The sequence below is a fragment of the Sturnira hondurensis genome, unplaced genomic scaffold, assembly GCF_014824575.4.
Source record: "Sturnira hondurensis isolate 20B ecotype Veracruz unplaced genomic scaffold, ASM1482457v3 Scaffold0000648, whole genome shotgun sequence".
NCBI classification, from domain to species: domain Eukaryota; kingdom Metazoa; phylum Chordata; class Mammalia; order Chiroptera; family Phyllostomidae; genus Sturnira; species Sturnira hondurensis.
The window spans coordinates 6,479,096-6,490,483 of NW_028073279.1; the positions used below are offsets into that span (position 1 = coordinate 6,479,096).

General features: G+C 48.5%; 1 non-coding gene across 1 annotated transcript; it reads right to left on the reverse strand.

Annotated features, from left to right (window-relative positions):
* Nucleotides 1-5,334: 5,334 nt before the first annotated feature.
* Nucleotides 5,335-5,403, reverse strand: LOC118985739 (small nucleolar RNA SNORD56). Its single transcript, XR_005066184.1, has one exon. It is a non-coding gene; the product is annotated as a small nucleolar RNA SNORD56 (small nucleolar RNA).
* Nucleotides 5,404-11,388: the final 5,985 nt, after the last annotated feature.

Here is an 11,388-nt window from a genome sequence, read left to right on the forward strand (position 1 = left end):
TAATTCAATAAAAGCAACAATTATAGCTTCAAACATTTGTACAATATATGTGCCAGGTAGTATTTTTTAAAAATATATTTTATTGATTATGCCATTACAGTTGCCCCACACCTTCATTCCCCTCCACCCTTCACACCTGTCCCCATTTTCCCCCTTTGTTCATGTCCATGTGTCACAAGTTCTTTAGATTCTATATTTCCCCTACTATTCTTGCCCTCCCCCTGTCTATTTTCTACCTACCATCTATGCTACTTATTCTCTGTACCTTCTCCCCACCTTCTCCTCCTCCTCCCACTCCCCTGTTGCTAACCCTCCATGTGATCTCCATCTTTATGGTTCCACTCCCGATCTAGCTATCCACTTAGTTTGCTTTTGTTTTAGGTATGGTTGTTAATAACTTGAGTTTGCTGTCCTTTCACTGTTCATATTTTTATCTTCTTTTTCTTAGATAAGTCCCTTTAACATTCATACAATAAGGTCATGGTGATGATGAACTTCTTGAACTTGACCTTATCTGAGAAGCACTTTATCTGCCCTTCCATTCTAAATGAAAGCTTTGCTGGATAGAGCAATCTTGGATGTAGGTCCTTGCCTTTCATGTCTTGGAATACTTCTTTCCAGCCCCTTCTTGACTGAAAGATCTCTTTTGAGAAATCAGGTGACAGTCTGATGGGAACTCCTTTGTAGGTGACTGTCCCCTTATCTCTTGGTGCTTCTAGAATTCTCTCCTTCATTTTCGTCTTGGGTAATGTGATGTAATCTTGGGTAATTATGATGTGCGTTGGTGTGTTCCTCTTGGGGTCCACCTTCTTTGGGACTCTCTGAACCTCTTGGACTTCCTGGAAGTCTATTTCCTTTGCCAGACTGGGGAAGTTCTCCTTCACTATTTGTTCAAGTAAGTTTTTCACTTGCTCTTCCTCTTCGCCTTCTGGTACCCCTATAATTCAGATGTTGGGATGTTTAAAGGTGTCCTGAAGGTTCCTAAGCCTCTCCTCATTCTTTTGAATTCTTGTTTCTTCATTCTTTTCTGCTTGGTTGTTTCTTTCTTCCTTCTGTTCCGCTCTATTGATCTGAGTCCCAGTTTTCTTTCCATCACTATCGGTTCCCTGTGCATTTTGCTTCATTTCACTTAGTGTAGCCTTCATTTTTTCATCTAATTTGCAACTAAAATCAACCAGTTCTGTGAGCATTCTAATCACCAGTATTTTGAACTGTGCATCCAATAGGTTGGCTATTTCTTTGTCGCTTAGAAGTATTCGCTCTGGGGCTTTGAGCTGTTCTGCTTGAGCCATAATGTTTTGGTCTGTTTGTGCCTGTTACGTTATGTATGAGGGACGGAGGCTTAGGTGTTCACTGGGGCAGGTCAACCTAGTTGCTGAGTTCTCACTGGGGCTGGGGTCAGAGAGGGAGAAATGGCATTTGTTCTGCTCTCTCTCAGATTTTGGTCCCCTCTGCTGCTTCCCACAAGCAAATTGGGCCCTTCTGGTGCTGGTTCCCGGGTGGGTGGGCTAGTGTACATTCTAGGACCTTGTGGGTCTCCCCAACAAACTCTCCTATGAGGCTGGGAGCCTCTGCTTGCACTTCAACCCCCGAAAGTTTTTCTAATCGATGCTTTAAGGCTTAAATTCCCTAAAATTTAAGGGTGGCTGGGGCCCTGGGTTGCACGGTCTGCCTTACCGCCTATTTTTTTCACCTGGTTTATCTGTGCAAGAATGTGTGACCGCAGTCAGCCAGCCGCCTTGCAAGCCTCACCGGGTCTGCTTGTTTCGACCCCAGGCCCGCCCAGGTCCACTAGCCACCGATTTTTTTTTTGTCGGGGCTCCTCTCTGCCAGCCACCAACTCCACCCCTCTCACCGGTCTGGGGGAATGGTTCGTTATTGTCGGACTTTGGTACAGTTCAATTTTCTGTCTGTTTTGGTTGTGTTTTTGTTTCTAAATCGTTGTTGTCCCTAAATTTGGTTGTTCAAGGAGATACAGTATTTCCACCTACACCTCCATCTTGGCCAGACCTCCCAGGTACTATTTTAATTGCTTGATATTTATCAATTCATTTAAATCCTGAAATCAGTTCTACGAGGCAGAGGTATGATTATTTTCCATTTCACAGATGAGGACACTGGCGCACAGGGAGGGTGAACAATTTCCCCAAAGTCACGCAGCTGGAAGTAACTGAGCCTGATTTAACTCAAACTGGTTCCAAAGCCTGTTCTTAATCACACCATACCCTGCCTTTACTGGGACGTTCCAGGAGATACGCTTTCTTTCCCGTCCCAAATATTGCGCAGACAGCAGCACTCTTAGATGGGAGGGCAAACACTGACTGCTTGTTTGGCTCAGCCACTCCCCCATCTCAGCCACTGTGTGGCTGTGAGCCTGTCCCTTCCTCTTGTCCTGTGGGCAGTTCAACACACTCCTGGGCATGCTCCCGGCAGGAACTTACCAGATGTTGTCCCAGGCCTCCCGCAAGCCACAGGAGGGGATGAGTCTTTGACCTGCCACTCCAGGCCCCTGTCTTGAGATCCTTGTTATCCTGCTTCTCCAGTGGTGCATTAAGGGCAGGAGGCCACCTGGAAGTTAGTGATGAAGCCGAAAGTCATTCTCTGCGTGGCCTAGGTCTCTTGGGCAAAAAGATAACAGGCAGCAAGAGGGCTTCAGATCCGCCCCTGGGAGAGCGGACACCACTGCCGGGGAGGGGCAGACCTGCTGGGCTGCACTAAGACGCCAGCGCTGGTGTGAGGGCCAGGGAAGAGGGCAGCGGGACGCAGGAGGAGTCCTCGAATGTTTAGAAGCCCTAGATTTCTGTTTGTGGATTTTTTATTATCATGTGTCCCACCTCACACAAAACATTAATTTTGTATGGAGAGAAAAACACAGTTTTTAATTCCATTTAGAAATTTGCTGATTTTTAAAAAGGCAAATTAAAAAATATTCTATTATGGTTCACCCCAGAATCCCTTCTCTTCTCATCGCACTTGCTAGAACTTGCATTAGCCCCATCTTCACCCTGCACGAGAAAATGCTCATCGATCACCACTTCCTCGCCACTGGTCAGAATGGGTTCATGTGAGTACTGAGGTAGGACTGTAACAACAACAATAACAGCTACTTTTTTACAAAGCACTGATCACAGCAGCCCCAGGATGTAGGCACTTGCTCTTCATGCCCACTTACGGGTGGGCATTCTGAAGCTCAGAGAGATTAAGTCATTTGCCCTGGCCCACACAGCTAACACCCGAGACTTTGGCTGGACGACTCCATTACCACCGCCCTATGCCATGTCCCAGTGTAAACCGAGTGACCCCTGCCCCTAGGTCTCAGGGACCTCTAGGTGTCATCTGAAGAAGCAGAGACAGTTTGTGCCTGGGTTTTGTCTGACCACACACACAACAGGGCCTTTATCCTCACCGCTGTCGGTATGATGCGGAGGCACCAGATCTGTGCGTCCCTGAGAGGGGGTGTGAGGCCAGCTCTCATGTGATCCCAGTGTGCCAGCCTGGATCAGCCACAAGCCCAAGGGAGCCCAGGAAAGGACCTCTCGAGAGGCAGTCAGTGAGCTGAAACCAGGTGCCGGGGACTGTCCCACAGACGAGGTGAGAAGCCTTCAGCAGTCTTATATGGTGGGGGGCGCGGACGGAAGCCCAAGGGAAGAGGCTTGCCAGAGACTACCCAGCAGCGGGGGGCCAGAGCTTGGACTGGAGCCCAGATCTTGCAAGTTCAAGGTTAGTTTTGCCTGGCAGCACCAACCATGCCCTGCCTTTCAGGACAGCCCAGCAGCAGCGGCAGCAGCAATACCGCCTGGGGAGCAGGACAGAAATGCAGACTCTCGGGCAAACCAGGCCTTGCCTCCCAGCCTGGGGCTCACCGCGAAGGCTCCCCCACCTGTCTACTCAGTGCTGCTCACACCTGAAGTGGCACCTTCAAACTGGGGACAGGAGAGAGATTTTCCCAAAGGACATTCACCTTTCTTTGTTCACACTGCTCCAGAAGGAATCAGCCTATAGTGCAATAGCTGTAGTTTTGCGGAGGCTCAGATTTCAGTCCTGCCCACTGTCCATCTGCGGCTCTTGGCAAGGCTCTTAGCTCTCAGGGAGCTTGCAGAGGGGCTGAGGGGACCCAGTGACCACCCTATCATGTGGCCAGTTTGGTCTCTCCCTGCCTTCTAGATCTCACAGAAGTCACATTCAACACAAGAGGGATTGAACTGTCCCTCAGTTTTCTCATGCGTAAAACGATGACACTCCTTTCCCCATAGTGTTGTTGCAAGAAAATCACGCATTAGGATAGCGCTTGGCATATACGGAACTCGATAAATGTTAGCTATCGTTATCTGTCATCATGGACACCTGGGGAGAGTATTTGGCCCAGGAGCTTTTCGAATTCCCTAAATGACAAGTCAGGAATGCATACATAGGCTTCTGAATTCTTCCAAATGACATCCTTCTAGAATGTAGTGTTTCTGTGTATATTCTCACAAGTTAACCACAATTTAAATCATTGTGAAGAATTATCTCTCATGCGGCCAGTACGTGCTGGGATTCAGTGTCTTTGTCACCCCATGGGCACTGCCACAGACTCAGCCATGGGCAGAGACCCACCCAGCCACGTGGAGGAAAGGTCCCCTCCATCCCCCTGCCTCCCAGAATGGAGACCTTTGCTCAGAGCCAGCTGGGGAGTGGGCATAATTCCAATCTGTGCTACAACAAAGCTGCCAGATACTATGCTATGGGCTCATTCCATCAGGGACTGTTCCAACCGAGGACGTTGAAACTGTGGCGGCCAGGGGCCAAAATGGTTTTTCCTGAGGTGCGTTTCATGGGACGCCCATTCGGGCGGTGAGTCATTGTTGAGCTGCCCGGTGAGTTGGAAAAGCACTGGCGTTGCAAGCAAGTTTCTTTGAGGAGGACATCTTCATCTTTCCCATGCCGGCAGAGCCTGCAGGGAAGAGACAGGATGTGCTTTCTCAAACTCGTTTCACCCTTCTTTCTGCTCGCTGTTGTTGACAGGACCACGTGTGGGGCTCAGCGTTCTGTAGCAGCGCTTTCCAAGTCTTCACCGGCACAGGCCCACCTGAGGGGCGCACTGAGGTGCAGTTTCTGATTCGTAAGGTCTTGGGAGGAGCCTGAGATTCTGCATTTCTTCTTCTCTTTTACCAAGGATAGCTGAGTCTCCACTTGTTCTTGAAGTTTCTCCCCAAATACACTTGTGGGTCTCTGGGTCTCTGGGTCTCTGGGTCTCTGGATGTGTGTGTGGGGGGGGGGGGCGGTAAACAAAGCCTGTCAGCTCCTAAAGGGACAAAGTACTCCCCACCCCCAGGGTTTCCGCTACCCTCAGCTTCACTCAGACCCAAAGTCTCAACACTCACAGGTGAACTGCTGTTGATGGAAATGTTGCCATCATTGTAGAAGCTGCTAAGGCACCCAGCCCCCGACTCCCAAATGCCGACTCCCCTAGCCATACCAGAGAAGCATTCAGTTTGTGAGGCAATACTGCATTTGTGTGCCAGGTAACGGGAGACAAGGCTTTTTGTTCTTGGCAACTGCTCAGCCAATGAAAGTAGAGTGGAAAATAAGTCCGTATTTTGGGGTGCCACCCCTTGTCTTCAAGGCTCTGGGAGAAGAATATTTAGTGGAAAGTTTAAGATCAGAAACTTCAACCCTATTAACCAAGGCAGCTTCTCCCCAACCCCCCAGTCTCCGGAGTGAGCCTCAGGCTGGGATGGGTCTCTGTCCCAACTCATGCCAACCCACAGCTCCCAGAAGTGGAGGGAAGGCATCCAATGTCACTGGCCTGGAAACCTGGTCCCTTTGCTGGGCCCTGGGAATCACTCAGACAAGATTCTGCACGTCTATCATGCTCCTTGGTGCTGCTGATGCTGGTGGTTCACTGACCACACTTTGAACAGTGGGTCTTGAGGAGATATTTCTAAAAGGTGCTTCCGCTGTGTTCCTTACCTCAGGAGCTCTGTGACATTCCTGTCATAGCCCTAATGCCTGCTGAAGGGCATGGGTCCTGTGAAAAGCGGACCAAGCATTGAGCCAGAGTGGAAGCTCACAAAGACAGGGAGTTCCGTCTGTTTTGTTCCCAGCTGTACGTCCAGAACCTAGAACTGTGCCTGATCACAGTGCTGCTCAGCACACGCCTGTGAAGTGGCTGAATCATGAGGGAAATACAGCAAATATGCCCTTTGCCAGGCATTTTCTGAAATATTTGCTGTATTGTGGTAGACGAGCATCCTTAAGAGGTCCAGAACTGTTGCAAACTCACCAAACATCTTGAAAACCAGTTGAAGCACTTCTTAACTTACAAATCAGATTTACCCAAGTATATGAAAGGCTCCACCTGTGCAGATCTAGCTGCTTTCCTGGTTCAGGAGCCTCGACACAGGTGCTCTCCAAGTGAATCGCGGGGAGAGGGCGGCCTGCTGGAGCACTTGGGGGTGTGGCTGCAGAGCATCGGGATGAAGCGCTTGCTTTAGGATGGCAGCAAAGCATCCCAGGCCAAGTCCAGGGGCAACTTACTGAACCAGAATTGCTGACTTGGCCTCATTCTTGTCCTGATGATCTCCTTGCTGATCCAGGCAGGGAGCCAGATTCCACGTTCTTCAACCATGTGTTTTTCTGTTTGTTTACTTGTTTTGATCTGCAGGAACAGGGAGAGAAGCTATTTATTTCTGTGGTAACTGCTTCACAACTTTGGAGTAAGGGAACCTGGGGGCCAAGTCTCCTCTAGTTAGGTTCCTACTTTCCAAGAATTTACAATCTTAGGGAGCAAGGCTCCCAAAACATGAGCTGTGAAGCCAGGGGAAGGTACAGAGAGGGCTTTTCAGTGGTTCCTGAGCTGGGGCAATCCCAGGGGCTTCCCAGAGAAGCAAAAATGAACTAAGTCTTCAAACAGTTGGATAATAGGGGAGGATGAAGGAAGAGTGTGAGACAGTGTGAAGATGAAATTCTATGAGCATAATTTGGGAGGCAATGACTAAGGCAGTCTGTTGGAAGAAAGTTTGGGGAATAGTGGGTAGTGAAGCAAAACTGGAAGCAGAATGTAGAAAGCCTTGAATGTCAGCCCAGTGGGGCTGGAACCTCCAGAACGAGGGTCTGGCATGGACAAACATGTGGTGATTGCCAGGGGGACAGGGCATGTAGGAAGGAGGTTGGGTGAAGGGGAAAGAGCACATGTGGGGAGCCATAAATGATGAAGAAAATGAAGTAAATAAAATAAATTTAAAAAAATAACTAGAGTCTGAGATGTATATGCTATTAGGTTCAGCCTGCCAGGAAGCAGTCACAGAGAGACAGGCTCCAGAGTGGAGCCAAGGAGAGGGTACAAGATGGGTGGGAAGCAAGAGGGTCTGGCCACTAGGTGGAGCTGCAGAGCTCATGCACTGCACCACAGTGGCTGACAGAGAGAGCCCGTGAGCACCGAAAGCCAGCTCTCATTACTCCCCGGGAGCTTCGCACCCTGGCACGGGCTGCCTTCTGCACCGTGGCTCCTCCATCCAAACGTTCACTACGGTGCCCAGGTAGGATGGCAGTGGTCAGATCAGCTCAAGCTATGGGATGTTTTCTCCTTGTGGAAAGGCATTTTCTGGGAGCAGCAAGTTGTGCACATTCCCCATGTGTCCCAGGGAGGGCACTGCTCAGCTTTTCACAGGACAACAGAGCCCTGAATACACGGTCGTTCTGAGAATGCAGTCAGAACCAGAGCAAGCCAGTTTTCTTCTCCTGCTGGCGGGCAGAGCAAGTGAGTAAGGGGTTTCTGATTGTTCAACCAAATTCAACCAAGTCTTACTGCAAGGTCGACTCGCCTCTCAAGTGGGAAATGAGTGAGAACAGAGCACCCACAGCCTTAAAGATCCTGGAGCTGTACCAACAGCCTTGTGTCCCCAGTGGTGTGAGAGGAGACTTGCATGCTTCAGCAAGCATCCTGAGTTTCCCTGCTCACAGCAGCAAAACCACACGTGCAGATGGTCTAGGAGGGCTCAAAAAGCTGCTCTCCGAAGGGGCACCACTGGTATTTTGTTTTCCCAGTCACTGTGATGACCCAAAATTATCCCCGACATGTTTCAAAGAACCCCTTGGGAGAGCTCATCCCCAAATGAAAACAAGTGATAGAAAAGAAATAGAAGAGAAAACTGGAGCCCAGGAACTTGTCCGGGGTCACACAGTCGGAGAGAGGCAAAGCAAGAGTTAGCACATAGGTTGCCCACTCCTCACTGCTTGTCAACAGCTTTCCCCACTCCCCACAGGAGCTGGTGTTTCCCCCCGACCTTAAACAGTCTCTAAGTTTCTGAACTGAGACCACAGCAAAGTGGAGCTATGTGATCTAATCTCATCCCCAGTCCCCAAATGCTCGAGTCAGTTAAACAGATAAAAGAGAGAAGGGTGGTCAGTTCCCTGACTTCCGTCTGCAACTCCTTTGTCTGGTCTTTCAGGGCTGGGTGCCCATGAGCTCAGGTGACAGGGGCTGTTGGATGGCCCTGAACCCCAAGATCCCCCCCTGTCTGGTTGGGACCTCGCTCTCCACTGGGCTGGACAGCATCCCACACACAATCTTCTCAGGCTGAGTGGTGACTTGCCACCGTGTTCACCTCCCTGACATTTACTGGGTGAAACTGCCCCTGTGCTCACACAGTGAGTGGCATAAACTCACTCTTGGAGGAGGCTAGGCAGAGGGCCCAGTGGGAGGCAGGAGCAGTGTCCCACCCTCCCAGGAGACTCTGGCTAAGGCTCCCCCTTGCCTCTGTCTGGAGCCAGTGTGACCCTGGGAGGCTCCATGGCTCAGAGCCGGGCATGGGCTTCAAAGTCATGCTCTACGATGTCCGGAAATAGAACTCAGAAAGGACCTGTGGACAGATTCCCCGGTCTCTTGCACTGATAGCTAATACTATATATTGGCCAATAAATAAATTTTATTATAACGTTTATTATTGCTCTCATATCTTTAAACTTTCCAATATGTAATATTTGATCATGCAAAAGGTATATGTAACATACATTGAAGTAAATAAATGAAATAATAAAAGCCCACCAACAACTTAAGGATTAAAATATGACCAGTATTTTGTCTGCCTAAGCACCCTTCTCCTACACCACATTATTTCTAAGCCTGACCCAGGTCCTCCCTTTTCTGAATGTCATTGTCGACTGTTCCATTGCTTTGTTATACTCTACCACATTCTTATCAATTTTTAAGCAACATGGATATTGTTGCATTGTATTCTTTTTGAACATTAGGAAAAGATCATAAGCTATGCTGCTTTTTAAATGAGAAACTATATTTGTGAGGCTTATTCGTGTCGATGCAAATAGCTGTGTTTTGTTTGCTTTCATTCTTGCACATTTCTCCAGTACCTCATGTACAAGAGTTTCTCTAGGAATAGAATTGATAGCTCACAGAGAGAGCAAATGGTCAACTGTACTACATACATACTACCAAGTCACTGTGCAAAGTGGCTCCTGGGAGTGTATAAAAGTTCCCATTAACCCACATCCTCAGGAACACTTGCTGTCATCTTAACTTTCCTAGTTCAGTGTACGTGTGAAATAGTGTCTCACTGGTTTTAGTCTTTATTTCCCGGATTGTACTGAGATTAAACATATTTTCCTATGTTTATTTGTCATTTGTGTTTGCTTATCTGTAATATGCCTGTCAGTATTGTGTTCCCATTTGGGGAAGGGATTGTCCTAATTGACTTGCAGAATTTAAAAATATATAATCTGGATACTAATTCCTTGTCAGTGATAGCTATTATGTTAAAATGATCTTCCCTTAAGATACTCTCCCTTGCTCCGTGAGGGTCTTTTGATGACGGTAATGTATTTGCTGTAGCGATGTTTTCTCTACCCCAATACACATTGTGGAGCAAAAGGAGGTTACAGTTTTGAGTAAGCAAAACACATTAATAAATTTCCATTTATTAATTATTGTATTATTTTCCATAAGAATAACTGTGAGCCTACTTCTGCCCCACCCTGTATGTGAGGTGTGACAACCCACTCCTCCCCCGTAAGATCCACCCACAGCACAGAGACACCATCAGGACTGAGCGAGAGAACCAAACAGCTTTGAAATATACAAGGGTTATTCATGTACATAAAAGAATTATCAGGACAACTTCCGGTCAGGATGGAGGCATAGGTAAATATGGCTGACCTCCTCGCACAAACACAGCAAAAATGATAGATAAACTACAAAACAACTATCACCAAGAGTCATCAGAAAATCTATCTGTATGGAAGTCTGAGAAACTAGGAGTTAGGGAAGCCACCTTCATCCAGATGGATAGGCAGGGCTGAGCTGCAGACTCATGTGGAGATGCGGGCAGGACAGGTGGTCCCACACCTGTGTGTGCCAGATAAAAATTGGGAGGGATACCTTGGGAGCAAGGGATCCCAGCCCCACACCAGACCACTCAGCCCAGGGTTCCAGTGCCAGGAAGAAAAGTCCCCACGACTTCTGGCTATAGAAACCAGTGAGGGTTGGGGTGCAGAAGAAACCGCAGGATTCTCAGACATCTCCTCCTAAAGGACCCACAATGGACTTCAGACTTGTGCAGACTTCCTCCCTCTGGGCTCCAGCACCAGGGCAGCAGCTGCAAGGGCATCAGTGCCATATGGGGAGAAACTGAAGTGTCTGGCATCAGAGCAAGTGCTAGGGGACAGTTTCCTCTTGGACAAAACTCCAGAGGCCAGGCAGTAGCATTGTTCCCCTTCTGAGCCCTCCCTCACACAGAGCCACAGAATGGTGACACCATATATGAGACTCCGTCAACCTGGTTCACACAGGTTGCTCCACCCAGGTGGTTACTTAGGACTCCATCCCATCCAACTAACCAGCGCACTTTTCTACAAATGGCCACACTACTAAGACAGGGAGTCAAACAGCTCTCTCCTTAATACATAGAGACAAATACAGGAAGGCTGCCAAAATGAGAAGACAAAGAAACATGGCCCAAATGAAAGAACAGAACAAAACTTCAGGAAAAGAACTAAACAAAATGGAGATAAGCAAACTAACAGATGCAGAGTTCAAAACACCGGTTAGGAGGATGCTCCAGGAGCTCACTGGAACTTCAGTAGCAGTTTTGGGTATGAACCTGTGACAAAGCAAGCCATCCCTGCACATTTCAGTGTGCCCCTTGGATGGGAGAATAGGCGGCAGCCTGCATATGCCTAAAACACCCTCAGCTTTCGGTCCCCAAATGTCTGTCATTGTCAAAGAGCTGGTAGGGGGTTCCTAGATTCAACAAGGGATGAGTTTCTGGAGTGGAGTTTGGATGCATTTGCCCCCTGGATGAAATCAAGTTACACTAACCTTTCCCAGTGCTTCCCTTTGGTGTTCCAAACCCGGAGGCCACGGGGCCTGGGGTTTACCTTTTACCGAGATAC